At 42.6% G+C, this 13,191-nt stretch overlaps 1 long non-coding RNA gene across 6 annotated transcripts in view; it reads left to right on the forward strand.

The window, feature by feature from the left end:
- Nucleotides 1-13,191, forward strand: part of LOC116741941 — a 453,695-nt gene that overhangs the window by 66,973 nt on the left and 373,531 nt on the right. For 5 of the 6 annotated variants that reach the window (XR_004346311.1, XR_004346310.1, XR_004346314.1 and 2 more), the window contains exon 3: nucleotides 5,215-5,352. This is a non-coding gene — a long non-coding RNA (uncharacterized LOC116741941). The remainder of the gene's footprint in view (nucleotides 1-5,214; nucleotides 5,353-13,191) is intronic. The other variant, XR_004346313.1, reaches the window with a different exon arrangement.

Here is a 13,191-nt window from a genome sequence, read left to right on the forward strand (position 1 = left end):
ATGAAAACATCTTCAGCGTGATAAAGACTGTGTAAACATCTTTATGTTTCAATGGGATTGCTTTTGCAAAATGCAGGAGTATGGATTATATTTTCTTTTGAAATGTATCTGTGTTATGTAAATACAGCAACCGTGGCTTTTGACTTGTCCTTGTATGAACGGAAGCACCCTAAAATCTTACATAATTTTAATGCTGCAATTTAATGGAGGGCAAAGGCTTAGGGCACGGTATCACAGCAAGTAAAATGACCAGCAGAGGAGATTGTTATTCTTACACATGAGGATAGGTCTTATCTTCCTCTGGAGAGGGCCACCAGGATCAGGAATTTCAGGAATGATTAACTGGCTTCAAAGGTCCAGGGTGCCCATGTAACACTTGGGCCCCTTCTCCGTAAATGCATTGTTTGTTCCCCATCAGGCCTGTTCCTTGCTTTTTCTGCTCTCTCTCCCATGCCCTAATTTTAGTCACTTCATACTCATGTTTAGTTGCTAAACCTTGGCCCTTTTCATGTTCCTCCCATGACAGGTGACCATCTCAGCCATCCCCATGAGTCACCCCTAGGTGAATCCACCAGTTTCCCCACAGAATGGTCCACGGCTGGGTCCCATTTCACCAGCCTTGCTTCTAGGCCCTGTGTCATCAAGGCCAAAGCCTGGTCTGCTCTCTGAAGCCTCAGAGCCCCAGCCTGAGGTCTCAGGGACCTGTGCGTAGTTCCTCTTCCTCAACCCATCCCAACTGGATCCCCAACACCCCTCTGCCCATCTTTGTTCTGGAGGTTCATTCCCTTCCTTTACCCCCTCTCCCTCCTTTTAGTTTTTTTTTAGAAAAAGTAAAACTGCCTTTGTTCACAGACAACATTGCCTATGAGGAAATTATGCTTTTAAAACATTTTTTTAAAATTTAACTATAGTTGATTAACAATATTGTGTTATTTTTAGGTATACAGCTTCAGATTCTTTTCCATTATAGGTTATTATAAGATATTAGGTATGGTTCCCTGTGCTCTACAGTAAATCCTTGTTGTTTATTATACATAGAGTAGCATGTCCCTCCCCCTCCCTTTTCCCCTTTGATAAATATAAGTTTTTTTTCTATGCCTGTGAGTCTTTTACGGTTTTGTAAATAAGCTGATTTATATTCTTGTTTTAGATTCGACATATAAGTGATAGTATATAGTATTTGTCTTTCTCTGTCTGACTTAACTTCACTTAGTACGACAATCTCTAGGTCCATCCATGTTGCTGCAAATGGCATTATTTCATTCATTTATATGGCTGAGTAACGGTCGATTTTGTGTGTGTATATATATATATATATATATACACACACACCGCATCTTGTTTATCCATTCCTTTGTTGATGGATGCTTAGGTTGCTTCCATGTCTTGGTTATTGTGTATAGTGCTGCTATGAACACTGGGGTGCATGTATCTTTTGGAATTAGAATTTTCATCTTTTCTGGATATATGCCCAGGAGTGGTATTGCTGGATCACATAGTAGCTCTGTATTTAGTTTTTTAAGGAACCTCCATACTGTTCTCCATAGTGGCTGCACCAATTTACATTCCCACCAACAGTATAGGAGGGTTCCCTTTTCTCCACACTCTCTCCAGCCTTTATTATTTATAGACTTCTTGATGATGGCCATTCTGACTGGTGGGAGGTGATACCTCACTGTAGTTTTGATTTGCATTTCTCTGATAATTAGCGATGTGGAGTGTTTTTTCATGTGCCTGTTGGCCATCTGTATGTCTTCTTTACCCCTGATTTTTTTTTTTTTTTTAATATAGAAGGTTTTCCCAGAGTTGTGGGCAGGATTTCTCACACTGCTAACTCTCTCTTTGTCCTTCTATTTTCCTTTGTGTGTCTGACTCTCAAAGTCCTACAGATGCCCCTTACCTTGTATGAAATATCTGCTGTGAAGTAGTATTGTCACTTTATAGTAAATAAAAACAATTTTTTTCTGTGACTATATGAAGGGGCCAGAGCTTGAAATTCAGGAAACACCTAGAACCTGAGAACTGTAGCCTCAATGGGGAAGGGGATATAGAAGAATGGGGGAACAGAGTTAGACTTAACGCTCCCCTTCTCCGAGTGCCCCCCACCTTGCTTTGCTTCCTCTTCCAGCTCTCCTCCGTTATCACTACTATTCCAGCCTGTAGTTTCTAAAGAGCCACACCTCCAGCTCTCCATGCAGTGCAGACCCTGGCCCAGCCCCAGGCAAAATCAGAGCCCTTTCTAAAAAGCAAATGCAGGTTAATTTTCACAGCAGGGGAGAAAAGAATTAATTAATTATTGTTCTATCGAAATTTCTACTTTCAAAGATAAAGATTTCTTTGATTATGCATTCTTGAGAAAGCATTTGCTAAGACAGGCTGCTGTTTATGAAACAGAGGGTTTGCAGACCATGAGGACCAATCTTCTCTTATGGATGACCATGAGAATGGCAGGACATGTTATTTAAGGAACACAAAACAAAAATTTAAAAAAAGCTTTTGGAGGTAGAGACATATATTAAAGCAGTCTGTTAGTTGTTCTCCCTACTGTAGAAGTGTAGAGTTTAAAGTGTGTTTTACACACATACCTGCACACAAGCAATCAGCTGTCCCTCCTCTTTGTGGCCACGGGAACCATTGGCCTTGGGTTCTCTCTCTGTAGGACCACGAGTTGGCCATTTCGTTTGGGGGTGGGGATTGGGGTGTTTTCTTGCAGGGGGAAAAGGATCTCATATCAAGGGTTGTATATTCTAAATTTTCAATTGCCTTCACTAGAAGTGGCACACTTCTGACCATTTGGATGACTTAAGAACTTTGGCAAGGCTGCTCTACATATATTTTTAGTCACATTCATCGTGAATATTCCCATACGTAGAGATAAGTTTGAAACAAAGTATTTTGTCATTCAGTGGCTCAGTGACACTCTCTTGACCAAGTTTGTCTGCGACCTACATATGTATTATTTCTTTGGCTTTGACTCTTTTTGGCATCTAGATTTAGCTATTGGCTCTGCAGATTCTAATAATAATTTAGATCAAATTTTAGTTTACTTCTTTATTATATATTTGGGAACTGCTAAGAAAATAGCCTATTCATAGCAAGATCCACGTACAAGATCATATGTATAGTGTTTAGTTTGCCGCCTCCTTCTCTTCAAACAAAGTGATATCCAAAGGTACCATGCTTCATCCCAGTGACAGATGCCTTTCCAAACTCCAATTTGACAAAGAAAACTTTTTTTTTAAATATAAAAACAACCAAAACCAAAAAATCAATAGCTCATACTTTCTTGCCGTGCTGTCGTCTACAAGTGGTTGAACAGATATTGTTCATAGTGAGGTGGTTTGATTCTTCTCCTGCTGAGGATCCTCTGTCAGGCAGGAAAATCCTCTGATTTTCTTTTTGGCTTTCTTTGGCACAGTGCCATAGTTCATCAAAACAGAAGACTGTGATCAAAATAATGCTGGAGTTTTAAGGAAGATATTTCATTATATCTTTTACAGTGCAAAAAATAATTTTTGAATCACAGATGATGGAGCAAGAAAATTAGCAAAATAAAAATAAACAGACATGTGGTTCTCAAATAGCAGATTACTGTTCAAGAGCATTCCTGAGTAGGGTTTCTAACTATCTCAGGAAAAACTCAGGGTACAGGACTGAAGGCCACAGCCATGGACACCCTAGGCATGGTTGCTCCAAATAAATTATGGATTTTGCCTAAGGCAGTGACCCTCTATCCTAGCATTATCCGAATTACATCTGTACAACATTATTCCTACAAGATGAGTAAAGTTTCTATGGTCGAAGGTATTTGAGACAAATTCACAAAGCTGTTAGCAGTCAGGACTCATTTAAAATGTTGTTTAACCCAATATTTCTCAAAGCCACTCCCCACCCCTCTTTTCCCATATCAGACCTATTATTATCCTTTGGAGGTAGAGCCCCACTGATGATACTTTGGGAAAAGGCTGTAGCTCTTTACTCCTTGGCTGTCTTGTGTGGGTCCTGCAACCTGCATGGACCACCTGGTTGTTTTTATGAAGAGGGGTGTTCTTAAGGCCAGACAACTTTCTTACAATTTGATTTACAGTTTTGATTCTTCTGCTCATTGGCCACATGACATTTATCATTTGTCACTGAAACAGAGGGGAAGAAAAGTGGAAGATGCCCTGATGCTACTAAAGCATTGTGGCATCCTCATCAAATCACTGGGCATTCCATTCGCTCTTTCTTCAACAGTGGAATTCGGTGGCTGAACACCAGATTCTCTCCCTTCCCCATGGATTCTCCCAGCTCTGAGCTGCTGTGATTCTGAGGCACTGTTTCAGATTCCTCCTGCCCTGCCCCACCAGCAACCCCACATCCTCATACCCAGGAAGCATCTCTCTAGGGATTTACAGTCTGGCAAACTTTTTTTTCTTGGAATCTTCAATAACTGGTTAGAGGAGGTCAGTGGGCCCTCTGCAAGTCTTTAGAGAGCTCCAGTGAACATATTTTTGTTGGATTTCTGTCTTTAGCCTGCAATTTTCTGAGCAATCTTTCTTCTCTGCACCCGAGGCTTAAAGTTCATTTCCATGATATAAGTGGGCCGCCAACCCAGGTGCAATGTCATCAGGTGTCAAAGTGCATATTTCTTCCAGACTGTAGCTGAGTTCGTTATTCAAGGTTATATCTCAAATAAAATGAAGGAAAGAAAAAGAAAATCTCACGGCCATCTCAGCTACTGTCTGGAAGTGAGATTTTCTTTCTTTTTCTTTCCTTCATTTTGTTGGAAATATAACCTTGAATAATTACTTTTCTTTCCCAATTTGATTTCAAATAAATTGCATACATATAGAAAATGTGAAAAATCATACACACACACGTACACGTGAATGCATTCATGGAGGAAACTAAAAATTACCCATAATTTCATGACCTGGGAATAATAACAGTTGACTTAAGGTCTTTACCTTTCACATAGCTCCGTATATATGCAAGAGTGTGCTTCTGCCAGGGACGTGGGGTCCCGCTTGCTCTCAATCATGCAGCAAGCATAGGGGTAGGTCTACAGGAGGTCCATGGGGAGGCTGGGTGGTTAAATTATGCTGGTTAGGAGTTCAGGATTAAGAAATTTGTTTACCAGCAGATGTAAACCACCATAATGAGAATTAGTTTTTGCTCAGACTTGCAGCAAGAAGGATGAGAGTTGAGTCTTCATCTGCCTTCCTCTTCTAGGTTGTCTCCAACCCGGTTCAGAAGTCAGCAGGAAAGAAGATTGTTGTTTATGGTCCCCTGGAACTCCACCATCTCTAACTCTAACTCTCCATCTCACCTTGAGTCTTGTTGGACTGGCTGAACTGAGGACCAGGTGCAGTAAGTGCTAAAAATGTGACCCTCACCCCACCTCTCCCTTCCCTTGGAGTCTATTTGCACATTATAATGCAAGGGGAATTTTGTTTTATTATGGTGAGGAAGGAGAGTTTGGATTGATGGAGAGAGCAAAAAAGCTGGTATGAATAATATAGTGTCTTATCCCTGCCCACCTTTTACTGGATTTGAACGTTTATGGTTAGAGGGATGAGGGTCCCAAATCACAGAACCATTCAAGAGAGACCGTCAATTTCTGGGCCAACCAGAGCTGCTTTGGGCCCTAGTGACAAAGTGTGGTCCACAATTGGAGAGGAGGACATTTTTTCAAGCTCTGGCTCAAACCCGGCAGTAGTTTGGCACTCTGAGGATTGGAAGTGAATCCTGGGCACAGATGATGGGGTTTTGACTGTGAGCAATGGTGACAATGATGTTTCATGGTCAGAGGGCATTGACAAGTAGACCAGCATGCTGAATGCTGGGAGGATGCTGATGGTGGGATACATGAGACACTATTTTGGAAACTTCCTAAAATTATGGGGGAATATTTTTAAGAGGGTCTAATTTCTAGGTGTTATCCTGGTAAGGATCTGGGTTGTGACAGCCATCCATTTATCTGATAAATATTGTTGAATGCATACTATAAGCCAGATATTCTTCTAGGTTCTAAGGTATCAAGGTGAACAAGGCAGAAAAAGTGCCCTTTCCCCAAGGAAATCAGACTCTAATAGGAGAGTTAGGGAGATAAATTGATGATGGTGTTGGTGATGATTACTTTTATTTGTCTGGTAAGGTCTGGGACATATATATGTGTTTCTGTGTGTATTATATATGTGTGTGTATATATATATATATATATATATATATAGTACATATACCCATATGGATTACAAAAATTTATTTTTGAATTTTATTTTATTATTTTTTTTATACAGCAGGTTCTTATTAGTTATCTATTTTATACATATTAGTGTATATATGTCAATCCCATATGGATTGGCCATTGCAGCGGGAGAGGCTGCAGTTCTCCTCAAGCCATGTAGAAGGGCCAGTGGCTGCCACAGTGCTCATGGTAGCAAAGCTGTGCAGGGTCTTGTGGTTGAATAGGAAGAGCAACTCTCTCATCTACGTGACTTGCCTTCTCCGCAAAAGTTCCTGAGGCAGTGTTCCTTGGGCCCCAGAGTGTCTCAGAGTTTAGTGAAATTACTTTCTGTTTTCCCTTCTCCCCTCCCTCTTCCTGGGCCTCAGATATGACTCTAAGGACTGGATGGGGATGGATGTTAGATAATAACCTTCATTCTGCCTCAGCATCTCTATACCCCTTGCAGGTACAAGCCTTTATTCCTAGGCTAACCTTGACCTGCCTGGTTTCTTCCCTCTGGCTGAGCTGCTTCCCAGGATGCTTTTCAGCCTCTCTCACCACCCTCAACCTGAACTTCTGTACCATTTGACCAGTGTCCCCAGACAAGCCCGGCTCTTTCTGATCCCCAGCAGGGAGCACAGCTCCAGTTCTCCTGCAGCCGGCTCTACCAGTGCTCCAAATATACCAGACCTTCCTGAACCCCCAGCAGTAAACATAGCATGGCAAGATGATCTCCTTGCTCTGATGATCTTAATAGTATTCATATTAATTTATATGTCCCCGATTGTTTCCTTAAGCTAAAATTCCTCGAGGTGAAATCTCTAGGCCCAAGGCTATGAACATTTTTAAGGATTTTGATACCTATTGCTGCATTTGGCCAGACATCAGGCTTGCTTTAGTATCAAACGTGTAGAGAATACAGACCCTGTTCCGTTTTGAGCAGAAGGGCATCTAGTGCACAGAAATTATATAAAACTGTTAGCATCAGTCCTCTCTTTGGTAGAGTAACTCAGTCACCAAAACGAACAATCCTCAAAAGCTCAGGGTCATTGGGGGAAAAAATCACAAGCAAGTCTCTTATTTTTTTCCTTCCTACTCAACCGCCACCCCCTCTGCCCCACCCCAGTGGTCACATGGTGTCACAGGGCTTTGGTCCAGCCAGGTGGGAGAGCTGTTCTCTGACAGCCTGGGAAAGATGGGCTCAGTTATTTGTGCCAGACACACTCTGAGGGGCAGAGTCACTGTTCCGTGAATAGTCTGGAACTGGCGCTTTCATAGGACAGGGCTGCTGAAGGATTCCTCCGTGTCCCATCAAAGGACCAGGCCCTTTGAATTTCTTCATCTTTCTGGAAGCATTTGCTAGAGGTGTCCTCTGGAAATAGCACACATGGCCTGAGAATGGAGTCTGCTGATTGGAGGGGAGCATGGCTATCATGGGCCCTACTTGGGCTGGAAGTCCTGCCTGCTGTGGTGACCAACTCTCCTGGTTCACTCAGGACAGTCCTGGTTTTAGTACTGAGAGTCCAGGCAAACTGGGGCAGCTGGTCACCCTGTTCCCAGATAAGTGCCAGGCCCAAAATTTCCACCTTTGGGAGACTAACAAGTTAGACAATTGGAAGGTAGAGATAATGACTCTGGGGCAGTCTGGTTAAAATGTGGTGACAATAATTGGAGGCTGGAAACCAGAAGCCCTGCGCTGAGTTCCTCTCTTCTTCTTGTGAGTTCTGAGATCTTGGGGAGTTAACACTCTTCCCTGTGTTTCATTTTTTTTCACCTGGAAAACCCGAGTAGTAAGCTTGCCCTGCCTGCCTCACAGAATGCCTGCGAGGATCATGCGTGAGGTTGCCCAAGAAAGCACGCTGTAAACTGGAAGAGCTGGGCCAGCATAACGTGCTTTTATTGTTCTAAGGAATTTATGGTTAATGACACGTGAGTCTCAGTGGTGATTGATTCTATTTTTTCTGAATTCCATTTCTCAGCCTCACCTTTAGTTCAGGGTAAATGAACACACATGTCAAACGTCATAGACTGACTGGAGCAGTGTCTGAGATGGTGGCGAGAGGGTGAGTTTCTAGCAGAGCTGCAGGGAACCTTGCAGAGCAGCTCTGAAGGCATCCCGTGAAAAGGCGGGGTCATTACTTCCGGTGCCTCTGGGCACCTCCACCATCTGTGGGTCTTCTACCCTCTGCTGTCTCAAAGAAGGGAGGATGAGTTTGGGGTGAAGGTGGATTGAAGATTAGTTTGACTCTGTCAGTCACAGAACAAGCTTTTCCAAAGATCCATCAGTAAATGACTCGAGAACGGCAAAAGGAGATGGGCTGCCCTTTTCCCTTCTCTTCTTTATTTTTTCCATTTTGTAAGAGCCCAGTTTAGTGAAATGGGTCTTTAGTGGGTTGTGTTTTAAATGAGACACTCTGTGGAGCACAAAACATGGTGGGCCATGTGAATTGCTTTTTGTGTTCCGAGTTTTGGGTGCCCACATTTGCCTGACTGCAGTTCACTGCTCGAGAGAGAGGCATAGCATGGAAAATGCTGTAGGCACTACAGAGGGCCCATTATCTCAAAATAATTCTTCCCTTTGAGAAAGTCACCGCAGCCAGGCTGGGGGCACAGAACAGATGTGGCTCCTAGTCAAGAATACTTAGAACCCAAAGCAGAAATCCAACTATGGGAAGAGCTGACACCCAGGACGAAAGGCCATTGTTGGCATGGTCCTTACTGAGCTGTAGTGTCTAGCCCCTTGAAATGCAAATGCTGTTGTTTGCAGCACAAAAGCACTGATTTTCCCTTCAACAGAGCTTGTACTATTAAAATAGCATGTCTTGTGTGTAGTTGCCGCACATTCTTTCCATTTTTTTGTTTTCCTGTGTGAGTCAGAATGCAGATTCTTGACAAGACCAAAAAGAAAGCAAGCCATCTCATTTACATGGGCACGGAGTATCCACATCTGGATAGAGTTAGAGTGAGCGGGAATTATTTGCAGCATTTAAATATAGGCGTGCAGAGCTGCTTTCTCTTGACCATATGAGGCATTCACATATAATTCCATGAAAGAAAAAACGTAAAAAGTCTACTTATTAAAAGGGGCTGTTACCAGAGTGATTCAGCCATTACACGAGTGGACCCAAACTTACAGGAACTGACCCAAACCTGGAGGCAGAAAATGAGTGGCATGAGGCCACCAGACTCTCACCACCCCTCGGATGCCCAGAGTTATACATCATTGTTGGAGGCATGCTAGAACCCACCATGTCTGTGCCAGGATGCTTGCAGGATCTGAGTTCTGTCCTACTTGGAATTCCCAAGCCTGGTAGTGAGCTACAGATGCTGGGAAAGCCGGATGGAAATCATTGATCATATCAGGCCCCATGCTGGATGAATCTTGGGCATATTAATGCCAGCACCGACAGACATGTTTTCAGTTCAAATAAAATGGGGAAAGAGAGACTACGAATAGCAGACACCCAGGTACCAGGAAAGAGAATATAAATAGCTGGCATAGGCAATAGAAAGACAAGGGGAAAGATAAATGATTGCCTTCTGAAACTGCCGCTCATCAATACCTCATTACTGGTATCTAAGGAAGAACTGTATGGATTTTACAACTGAGCAGATACCTTCATCAGTGTGTGGATGGTGGTGATATTGCTAAAGACCTTAGTGAGGAAATTGGTAGACAAATATAGAAGATTATATCGTTAGAGGGCTAACTAGGCAGAAAATAAGTATCATTTCGTGGACTTGTTCTCAAAATGACTCACAAAGTGTTAAGACAAAGCTCAGCTCTATGGATTTGCTGAATCCCAATTTCTCTATGTTAGATTTGTGTCGGGTGCCATCTGGTAGAATTTTAGGCATCTGACCTTGACTTTGATATCCTTCCCTGGGTCCCCAATAGTCTTTTGAAGCATTATGGTAATGTTATTGTCTTTACAGGTGACTCCATCAGAATTCCTTTTAGGGAGGGTATCTATCTTTATTTAGGAAAAATTCTTGGTGCTGTCAGTGATGAAAGTGAGACTTTGAGGGCATAGGTTCAAAGGGCCGAAGGAAAGGGAAGAGAGAGTGGACCTGCTCTACCCTGGACACAGGCTGAAGAATGAGGGAGTGGTGATGGAGGAGGGAGCAGAGAGGGTGAGGAGAGAGAAGACCATGAGATTGGAAAAGGCTCCAGCCCTGTGGTTGTTGGGTGGCAGGAAGATAAGAAGAGCAATGTCTACTATCCAATTTGAAGTTGCTGTTGCTGCCGTGATGGAAATCTTGCCTCCCCAAAGCCATGGCTTCATAAAGTCAACCTCCCAGATGCAAACTGACTGAGTGAAGACATTTGGGGGATCAATGAACTGGTTGAGTTTGATAAAATAATGAGTTGGGAGATAACGCCTTAGCTGTGGAAATAGGAATTTGGAAGCAGAGGTACAGTAAAGGCTGTTAGTTCATTCTTAATATCCATTCTTTCTCTTTCCTATCATTAAAAAAACCTGCTGAACTTTAGCTGGGAGCATTGTTATCCAGGTAGAGACTACAATTTCTAAGCCTTTGTTAAAAGTTATGTATGAACATGTGATTAATGGATGGCTAATGGGTGGGGTAGAAATAATATGTATTATTTCTAGGTTGTGCCTTTAAAAGGAATGAACATGCACTTCCCTGACTCTTTCCTCATTTTTGTTGGCTAGTAAGTGTTGGAAGAGTTGGAACACCCACCTCAGACCCAAATAGGGGAGTCCCACGTTAAGGATGATAGCACTGCTCTGCTCGTCCTGGATTGTCAATGTCTGGACTGTTCTATGAGAGAGAAATCCAATCTGAGACATCATCAGTTGCAGAAGTCCTATTACTCAAGAAGAAAAACACACATAGCCAATTAAGCTACGACACAATGTGAAGATGCTATTGATTATAAGACACATTCCCACTTCAGAATTGCTTAAAAGTGAAAAGAATTTTATTTTAAAATTGTTGAAATGTGATAAATCTGTCTTGTTTAAGCCACTGCGCTTTGGGTTTTGTTGTGACAGCAGCTTATGCTATATCCTACCCAATACAGAATGTGCTATCAGAAGGGGCGCTGCCATAACAAAGCCAAAAATAAGTGGCTAGTGATCAGATAGCAGGAGGCAAAGAAAAACATTGCAAACTAGGAATCTGGTGACTCGTGTTATGCCATGGCAGAATATTCGGGAAAATTGTCTACAGTGAAACCTTGGAAGATAAAATGGTTGGTGATAGATCCAGAAATTTTAGTGAAACTGGTTGGGAAAACTCAGAATGTTGATGTGTTCAACCAACCTTTCGCTACTTCTAGATTGATGACCTCAAGCTAATTACAAAAAGTGACTCATATTCTAAAGGGGCAGCTTTGGCAGGTGATAATATAATAGCCCCCAGACTTCCCAATCACATCCCAGGAAGACTTCTCATCCAGATAGTGGGAAGCGATTCAGAAGCCAAAATCTGATGAAGGGTTTTCTATCCCACTGAAACATATTGTTTCAGATGATTTCAAGGGAACTAAAATTAGAGACACAGAGAGAGAGAGACAGGGGTGGAGCACAAAGATGAGTATAAGATCAGTTAAAAAAACCCCACAACTCTGGATGAGCTCTTTGGCCATAGTTACATATGCACGGAATCAACTGGAACCAAACAGCCAAAAGCATGTAATTCTTCCATTCCTCAAAACAGCCCTAATCCCCCAAATACGTCCCAAGCAGGAAGTGAATTACAAAAGCTGTACAGCTCCCAAGGAAGGTCTGCTCTTCGACACTCGTTTCAGAATAACAGAGAAGGAAGAACTTCTTAGTGGGCAGAAGCAGGATCAAATCAAGGACATTTATTCGGTCAGGGGAGGGGAACTTTGGTCATTGCTGTGGACAAGTGGCTGCTGTGTTTTTCCATTTTCCCTTTTCCTAATGGGAGTTTTAAATTGCAGTCTGTTAGTTTCTACTCTACCACTGTACATAGGGTGAGTGTGTGTGTATGAAAGAGGCAGATAGAACTTTAGCGGAACCCGAGGAGCTACATCTTGACCATGGAAGATTGCTCCTATTGGATAGAGCCCAGACTTGGAGCTAGAAACAGCAACCAGATGGGACATTAGGCTGAATCCCTCAGGGATGGGGCAAGTCCCAAGCTATTTGTGGGAAGAAGGGTGTGAGTGGATGTTGGAGTGGTTGGAGATGGGGACCGGGGTATAGACTGCTGGCTGTAACAAATGCAATTCCAAGCCTCTTTTGCAGCCAGTTGTGCAATGCAATAAGTTCTAGGTAATGAGATGCGAGCAGACATTATATGTACCACTTCTACATCATGACTTTGTAAGGCATGAGCGTGTCATTTCCCTCTTCCTGCTGCCTGGGATGCCGATGTGGGGGCAGGAACTGGACTAGTCACCTTGAACTCAAGCACATGCATTGAAAATGGCAGAGTGGCTTTACCTTCCTTATTCTGGCAACCTCTGGACCATTACTTGAGAGAGGATATACTTCTTCGTTTAAGCCACTGCTGTTTTGAGCCTTTTTATTATAGCAGCTGAGACTGAACCCCAAGAAACAGAATCAGTAACCAAGAGCATGCCCAGCCCGTGAATTCACAGAAATCTTCGGAAGGGCTTCTGCACTAGAGATTCAAGCCAAATCTTATCTATATCTCAAGGGGCAGATGAGGAGAGAAGATAAAATCTAAATCTCCTGTGGGCCTTCCATTTCCCAGAACAGCCCAGAAAACCCAGACAGGAAGTGGAAATGCTAATATTGCCTTAGCAGCTGAAAACTGGAGGCAACGTGACCTTCACTCTCTGCTCAAAGATGAGGGTAATTTTTATATGCTAAGTGTCATCAGGCCCCTTTCTGCCTCTATTGCTTATAAGCCAGTATTTTACTTCTGTCAGGGAGAGGCAAATAGGTCATTTTTCTTTCCTCACAGAAAATTTTATCCAATAGTTTTTAAACGAAGAGAAATGCAAAAAGATATTTTACTGC

This window comes from Phocoena sinus, chromosome 16, assembly GCF_008692025.1.
Source record: "Phocoena sinus isolate mPhoSin1 chromosome 16, mPhoSin1.pri, whole genome shotgun sequence".
Lineage (NCBI taxonomy): Eukaryota > Metazoa > Chordata > Mammalia > Artiodactyla > Phocoenidae > Phocoena > Phocoena sinus.